Source organism: Triticum aestivum, chromosome 5B (genome assembly GCF_018294505.1).
Source record: "Triticum aestivum cultivar Chinese Spring chromosome 5B, IWGSC CS RefSeq v2.1, whole genome shotgun sequence".
In the NCBI taxonomy this organism is placed as follows: domain Eukaryota; kingdom Viridiplantae; phylum Streptophyta; class Magnoliopsida; order Poales; family Poaceae; genus Triticum; species Triticum aestivum.
In genome coordinates this window covers 627,572,996-627,581,839 of record NC_057807.1, presented here as the reverse complement: position 1 = coordinate 627,581,839, position 8,844 = coordinate 627,572,996, and the positions used below count along the sequence as shown (strand labels likewise).

At 43.1% G+C, this 8,844-nt stretch overlaps 1 pseudogene; it reads right to left on the bottom strand.

Moving 5' to 3' along the window:
* Positions 1-3,083: 3,083 nt before the first annotated feature.
* Positions 3,084-4,193, bottom strand: LOC123115137 (inactive LRR receptor-like serine/threonine-protein kinase BIR2; annotated as a pseudogene).
* Positions 4,194-8,844: the final 4,651 nt, after the last annotated feature.

The window sequence follows — 8,844 nt, the reverse complement described above, 5'->3', positions numbered from 1 at the left end:
AGTCCAGCTTCATGCTGAAGCGCCTATCATCATCTAGGAAGATTCTGTCGCACAGGGCACGCTCGTCTTCGCAGTATTTGCAAATACCGAAATCCTTTTCGTCGTCAGACATTTCCTATGTTCATAGTTGAAACATTAATTGAAAATTGATTGAAGCCAACTAACAGGATACTCAACACACAAATTCGGGGCACTCAATATTTCCTACATATTCTGGCACAAGTCATGCCAAAATTCACGGAAAAATCTGGCATGAACTTTGCTAAAATAGAACATATCGAGCGCCTGAAATTTGCCGGAACGGAAATGAATCAACACTCCGGCAAAACATAGGCCACTCGGAGGTGTAACCTGCAAACATGACCGGCCACTTGGGCAAGCACATATCCTATTTGAGCAACACAAGATATACATATCAGAATATCTTATAGGACGCATATTGACATGAGCATTCAATAAGCAAAACCAAATCGTAAAATAAATAAGTATTCAAATTAGCATGCATTCAATAAACAAAAACCCTATAAGCTAGCAACTAATCAGATGCATACGCCTTGCACAGTGCTCTCCAATTTGAGCATTCAAAATAGGAGTAGTTCTCTAATTTGAGCATTCAATAAGCAAAACCAAATCGTAAAATAAATTAGTATTCAAATTAGCATGCATTCAATAAGCAAAACTAAATCATCTCTTGCGCCCGTACATCGTAGAATATTATCACTAATACATCCCGAATAGTATCATACATATAACATCACTAATACAACTAAAACCCTAGCGCACGACGGGTATAGGCGCGGGCGGTGGACACCCAAAGAGAAGGAACCATCACAGGATCATAGCTCCAGTGAGATCCCTGGAGAACCTGCCAGGTATTGGAGAACCTGTGCTCCAGCGCAACCAAGTAGCGACAGACGTGCGCGTCCTCCTTGCGGATACGGTGACGTATCACCTCCGCGGGGTCCTCAAGCCTCTCGACCATCACTGGCCCACGCGACCGCCACCAAAGAAGGTTTGGGTCAACGACGGGCTGACTCCTCACCAAGATGCGCCCCCAGTAGGTAGCACTACAAGAAATATGTCAACTTGTGACCACCACTATTGGTCACTGAAAGGTCATGGTTTTTCATTTGCGACCTTTTTGTGACCAAAAACAGAAGGTCAAAAGCTGGCGGTCGTAAACTGACTATAGCCACCTTTCTTCTGGAATGGTCAAAGACATTTATGACCAAAATATGTCCACTGTGGCATTTTGGTCACTAGCAACCTCCCCAGGCCACCTAGGCATCCAGCGTGGCAAGCTGATGTGGCACAAGATTCAGCCCGGTCCATTTCGGTGCTTTAGATGGGCCGAGCCCATTAATTCAGCCTTTTTACTATATATTTTTTCTATGAATTTTGTCTAGCTACATGGGCCTGGCCCAACAATTTGGCCTTTTTTATATTTTGGGCCATGGCCTTTTTAGTTTTTTAGTATATATTTTTCAATCTGGTCCCACAAGTCAGATGGGTCCCACTTGTCATAATCTCCTATATTGGTCCCACATGTCAAAAATGTGAGCATTGTTTAGATTATTTTCAAAAATGGGCCCACTAATCAGGTTTCCATTTCACACGTCTTCATATCACACAAATAATCAATATTTTAAATAGAACAGAAAAAATGTAGAATTTCTTAGGCCCGGAGCTCCTGTACATAGTCTATTACAATCTGTGCATAGTCTATTACAACCCAGATATGCCTACTATTGCAGTACTATAATATTTACAGTTTATTACAGTCAAACAAAACAAATCTTTGCTGCTAGGGCTACACGCCGCTTCGAACTTGAAATTTCCTAAGCCTGGAGCTCCTGTAAAAGGGTGAACACAAAGGCAGGTTTAGTGTATATTCATTACTGGAGTAGATATTCAAACCTCCAGGTTTAGTGTATAGACAATCTAGAAAATATATATTTAACAAAATTTCACAGAAATGCGGATTTATGGATCGAATGTATCATAAAGCAACAGATTCAAACAACTTCAAATTAATGAGTAGATGTTTTAGAGACCAATTATAGCAGAACACTAGATGTTTCCAATGCATATTCACAGAACCTTGGCAAAAAACAAGAATGAACATATAAGAATAAGAATGTGTACAAAACATCAAACAGTAGCCAATGAGGTATCCAATAACTTATAAGCAAGAATTGACAGCAAATGAGATGTACATAAATAGTATGACTAACACTAACTAGTATGCGTTCATGGAGTGACTAAAATGTTCTCACTAGCTAGGGTTTTTTTAGTATACAATATACTGACATGTGCAACTCTCTACACTGATCATAGAAATGAAAACTGTAGGTGCGCTGCAGGCCAGATCATCATATTTGAGCATTAATATTTCTGTATTACTACAGCACTAGGAGTACACAACAACTAGTAGCAGAACTAGAAGAAATAACAAACCAAAGATGGATACAAACTAGTGACTAAGTACAAACTAGTCAGATGACTACACAGCAGCAACTACTTCAGACATTTTCCGGAGAAATGTTCATCTTTTTTATTCTTCAAAGACGTAAAAAGAAATGACTACACAGCACCAACAACAGTAGACTCTCACCCACCTAGAACTAGATCAACCAAGCATCAGTTTTTAAAAGCTCAGTTTAAGATACTTCAACGACGAAAAATATTACTAGCATCTCCTTGTAACACCATATGCTCAATTGACAAACGATTCACATGCAACTCCTCTACATTATATCACACCAACACAGAGAGATGCATCTCTAGATGAGGAGCAAAAACACGTTGATGGCATGCTAGGCATCAATTTTAAAAATGCTTGATTTTAGATCATCAGAGACCGGAAAGGCCGTGGCAGTCTAAATGTTTCACATCCTCTGCCCAGCACGACATCATCGTCACAGAAATTCCCTAAACAGTCAGCTATCCATGCAGGAACATTTATTATTCTTAGAGTTAGAGGTGCATCTTGAAGGATGCATGTCAACAGCTAGCAAACTGTAGCATATTGAAGCATGCTTGTCGTGTACCTTCCATTAGAGCAGCAGCCCGTAAGAAGCCCTTCATCGTCTGTCAACAATAGTGGATTCCTTGTAGTAAGCAACAACCAAGACAATGAGAGATTTAGGGCCTGCAGAGAAACAGAGTTCAGACCATAGAAAATAAACATAGATGGATTACCGACCCTGTAGCTGCAGAGACCCAGCAGCAGCAGCAATAGGTAGTAGAAGAAGAGCTCAGAGGCTTCCATAGCAACGACAACTCCTTCCGAGCGGAGCAAGAACTCCCCTGATTGCATGCACAACATATGGTGTCAGAGATGAGCAAGGAGATAAATAAAATACTTGCAGGAATAGACACACAAAAGCAGACCTTCATGCAGTCCTCAATATGCAGAAACTACGGCAGCAGGTGGCATTCAGGATCAAAAGCATACGACTACAACAAAGCAGGGCATAATTCAGTTATAATCTGCACGACTGAAACTGCTCAAATTTTGGTCCTAATCTGCAGGTATGCAACACGCACGAGTGACCACAGAGCATACAACCACAGCAAAACAGGGGAGCAATTCAGTTCTAGTAGATCAGATCTCGAACAAGAGCTACTCCTACCCTGGACTGGAGTGGCAAACGCAGCGACGAACCTGTTGAGCGGCGAGGCATGCGAGGGAGGCGGGGATCTGGCCAGAGAAGGCGTTGTGGCTGATCTTGAGCGAGATGAGGAAGCGGTAGTTGGCGAGCTCGGAGGGGAGCGAGCCGGTGAGGCCGTTGCCAGAGAGGTCGAGGTTGACGACGAAGGGGATCCAGTCACAGAGCGCGGGGGGTATCTGGCCCTCCAGCGCGTTGGAGGAGAGGTCGACCGTGTTGGCAGAGCGGCAGTACTGGAGCGCGGGTGGGATTCTGCCCTGGAGGCCGAAGCCGGAGAGGGAGACGACGAGGATGCGCGACTCTTGTGGGTTCTAGCAGGAGAACACCGGAGAAGTCGCAGACGGCACCTGCCGAGGTGTTGCAGGACGAGAGGTGGCCCTCGGGGTCCTTGAGGTCGCTCTTGACGCCGCTGAGGCACTTGGCGTCGTCCTCCTACGGCTCAGCCGCCGACCCCGGCGGTGGCTGGGGCGCGGCGGGTAGGAGGGTGATTGCCAGGGCCAGCAGGCGGAGCGATGGCGGCATGGCGGATTGGTGGTGGAGGCCGTGGTCGTGGTGGGGGTGGTGAGGTGGCGGGACGGGAAGGTCGGGGCCGGGAGGGAGAGCGGGGAGGGGAGGCGACGAGGTTCGCCATGGGCGGGAGCGGCCGTGGAGGGATCGTGCGCTAGCGGGATGAGGAGGGAGAGTGAGGCCGGTGGCGAGATTGGATCTGGGGAGGGGATAGGGTTTGGGTGGTTGGAGGGGATGAGGGGGGAGAAGGGGGCGGTGATGATGGATCTGGGGAGGGGATAGGGTTTGGGTGGTTGGGCTGCCCCGGGGGTGGGGGTTCTTTTTCTTTCTTTCTATTTTTTCTTTAGATATATAGGATGGATGGATGGATGGATGGATGGATGCCATGTCATCGATCCATGGCACAAACATTTCAACCAATAAGAACAAAGCTTATGTAATTGTGTTTTCCTATTTGTTTCTCTTGTATTTTTTGCACGAGGGTGCATTTTAGAATGGCATAATTTGTTCAAAATATATCATACTTTGCATCAGGGTGCACTTTGGAATGGCAAACAATGTTGCCTAAAGAATTTTTCATTTTATTTACAAAGAAAATTCATTTTACATTTTTCGAGTGTCCGAAATGAGGTTTTTTTGGGAAGGACCTACCATATATTTGTTGCAAAATTGTACCAAATCAGTTTTCTAAAATACTAGGACATATTTAATGCATAATTGACTAAATGGTTGGGTGTAAAAAGTTTTGATCCACCTCTCGTGAAAAAGACAAATTCCCGCTGATTCAGTAGGAAGCGGGTCAAATTTGAACTGTAGCTACCTCGTAGGTTGCTCTTTATTTTTTCCAAAAATCATTTCTAGGTACATAAGTATCTATTTAATCATAGAAACACCAAAAAAATTCCAAGATTCAACAACTAGCTAGGAACGGTCATTCCCACCGTTTTGACCGCATTTTGAAACGGGCATAAAAAATTAAAAAAAACAAAAAATTGTAAAACCTTTGCATTGTGTCATCATATGTGACCAAGTTTCCAGGAAAAATTATAAACTTATAATACGACAATTCTTTTAAAAAAGTGTTCTCAGAAATGAGCTATCAAGTGTGAAGATTCATGGCTTTCAAGCCAAATGATCAATCTTATGGCCACATTCATGGCATACTTTGTTCAAATGATCTCATATTGTGCACAAGGGTGCATCTTGGAATGGCAAACAATGTTGCCTAAGGAAGTTTTCATTTTCTTTGGACGAAAAAACCATTTTCCATTTTCTGAGTGCCTGAAATGAGTTTTTTTGTGAAGGACCTACCATATATTTGTTGCAAAATTGTACCTAATCAATTTTATAAAATACTAGGACATATTTAATGCACAATTGACAAAATGGTTGGGTGTCAAAAGTTTTGATCCACCTCTGGTGAAAAAGACAAATTCCCGCCGATTTAGCTGGAAGCGGGTCAAATTTGAACTGCAGCTGCCTCATAGTTTGCTATTTATTATTTACAAAAATCATTTCTAGGTAAATAAGTATCTATTTAATCAGAGAAACATCAAAAGTTTTCCAAGATTCAACCACTAGCTAGGAACGGTCAAGCCCGCCGTTTTGACCGCATTTTGAAATGCGCATAAATTTACCTTCGCATTGTGTCATTATATGTAACCAAGTTTCCAGGAAAAATAGTAAACTTGTAATACGGTAATTATTTAAAAAAAGTGTTCTAAAAAATGAGCTATCAAGTGTGAAGATTCATGGCTTTTCAAGCCAAATGATCAATCTTATGGCCACATTCATGGCATAGTTTGTTCAAATGATCTCATATTGTGCACAAGGGTGCATATTGGAATGGCAAACAATGTTCCCTAAGGAAGTTTTCATTTTCTTTGGATGAAAAAAACATTTTCCATTTTTTGAGTGCCTGAAATGAGTTTTTTTGTGAAGGACCTACAATATATTTGTTGCAAAATTGGACCTAATCAACTTTATAAAATACTAGGACATATTTAATGCACAATTGACAAAATGGTTGGGTGTCAAAAGTTTTCATCCACCTCTGGTGAAAAAGAAAAATTCCCACCGATTCAGTTGGAAGCGGGTCAAATTTGAACTGTAGCTGCCTCATAGTTTGCTATTTATTTTTTACAAAAATCATTTATAGGTAAATAAGTATCTATTTAATCAGAAATACATGGTTTGATGGCGAGACATCGAGGTTTGGACGGTGGCCGAGGGCCGAGGGCCCCAACTCTAGAGCGCGTAAGCTCGCATGCCCGTCGCGTGGTCACCGCGTGACCGTGGCGTTGCCATGTGTTCTGGGCAGCCTAGGCATGTCTAGTGGGTTGGGCACTCCCCGGGTAGGTGCTAGGAAGAAAATTACAACATAACATTCTCACGAGGAGACCGATCGATGCTCAAACATGAATTAGCAGCCAAGTGTTTGATTAGCGGTACGGGAAATGTACATGGCTAATGGGTGTGAGTTTTGGCTGAGGATGATCGGTTACTAAGAAGACCGTCTTCACAAATTTTCACCTCAAAAGGAGGAGCCTAGGTGGTACTTGCTTTGCAAACTACCACTCTGGACATAACTACAAATGTTGAAGCTCGGCTCAAAATAATGAATGAATTGAGCTGGCATTTGGTGGAGGATGCTTATTTGGGCATAGGAAAGCACTGTAGAAAATGGATACTATTTGGACATGCCAAAGTGGTACTTCCTTCACAAACTGCTGCTCTGAACAGAATAGGAACATGAATATTGTTGAGTTATTTTTGAACTAGGCAAGGAAGGTTTTTGACATATTTGATGAAGATATGATCCAAAAAATTTATGAGAATTATTTGGGAATTTTTGGAATAACAGAAATATAGGTTGCTTCACAACCTAGGGCAAAAATTGACACATGGACATGACACATAGGCAAAACTGATGAGATGGTGCCTAGTCATCACAACCCACCACAATCTACAAGGCTATGACCATCTATATTGGTCGTTAACAACTAGAAATAAGGCAGCGGACCAGCCCTGTTTGCTTTGTGACCATTTCATGTAAGGAAATTATGACCTTTTTGACCAAAATGGTCGCAATGGTTTAGGGTTTGGAGCCCCCCGAACAGCTTTTGACCAATTGGTCTGAAATGGTCATAGATCTATGACCAATTCTTCCAGGGTCACTAACATAAGGTCACAAGTTGACATATTTCTTATAGTGTAGCACCTCCCAATACAAGCCCGGCGGAGCCCAGTCCCGGACATGGCCCATCTGGTCAAGAAGGCGTCCTCCACCGAGTCGACGACAAGGATGTGGGATAGGCATCATCGACGTTGATGCCGGACAAATTGCTTTAACTAAAAAAATAACAACGAATGTGACATATTCAACTAGTTCCATTAATTCAACTAGTTTTTACTAAAAATGAACTTACTATAAATAAAAATAAACTAGTACCTAATTAGTACCTAGTTCTTACTAACTAATTAGTACCTAGGAACTACTACCCTAATTACCATCTAATTTGATGAACCTAGGGGTGGAAAGTGGTAGCGGATATTCCAAGTATCCAACTTAAAAGTGAAATAAGTGGTCAAATTTTACTCGTTTTATTATGCATTACAATAGTGTTTATTCATCATCTAAGAAAACATCTGAGCCGCATCCGTATCCGATAACATCCGCATCTGATTCGTTTCCACCCATAGATGAACCCTAACTAATTTGATGCAACTAAATTTTGAAGAACCCTGGGTAGAGGTAGGGGAGGGGGAGGAGCAGGCATGCTCACCTCGGGTGCCTGCAGCGAGGGAGAGGCAGGCGGCATCGAGGTCAGGGTCAGGGCTCGGGCACATGGCGGAGGGCGGCGTCGAGGTCAGGGGCAGGGGTGGGGGTGGCATCTAATGTGGGGACGGGGGCGGCGTCGAGGGTGTGCGGAGAGCGACAGGAGAGCGTGCGGTGGCCGATGGGCAACGGCGGCGGCGAAAGTGGAGGAGATGTATTTGGGGGAAGTGGCCGTGGGGAAGAACGAACCGCGCGGTTAAGTCAGAAGTAGCAGTAGTGCATTTCTGGAAGAGCGCTACTGCTAAGCTAGCTACAGCGCGTTCCTCTATACGCGCTACCACTACTCCTTTCTCTTTTTTCCCTTTTTCATTTATTTTTCTTTACATTTTTTCCTTTCACCTTTTTCTATTTCTTTCAGTTCCATTTACTTTTCTATTTGATTTCTATTTAATTTTATTTCCTTTAGCAGTAGCGCCTTTCAGCGTAAACACGCTGCTACAAAGCAAGTAGCGGTAGCGCAGTTCGACATAGATCACTACTACAATGTGTAGCCTATCGGCTAAGCCGTGGGAGTTTTAGTAGTAGCGCTTTTATCATCAGGCGCGCTACTGCTACAACTGTATCTACAGTGCCGTTTACATCAGCGTGCTACTGCTAATTAGCACCAGCATGCTTTTTTAGCACGCGCTGCTGCTAAAGTTCTGTGTATAAGGTTTTCCCTAGTAGTGTTGGTGTGACCGAATTGTTCAAATTGGTTGCACCGAGATGAAAACCTAGATCAACTTAATGAATTCGTTGAGACTGAGTGTGATGAGTTGGTCCGACCGAGATGCATTAAGAGATTTTGGAAGTTTAAGCCCTTGACGGATCAGTGGCTCCGAGTGCTCC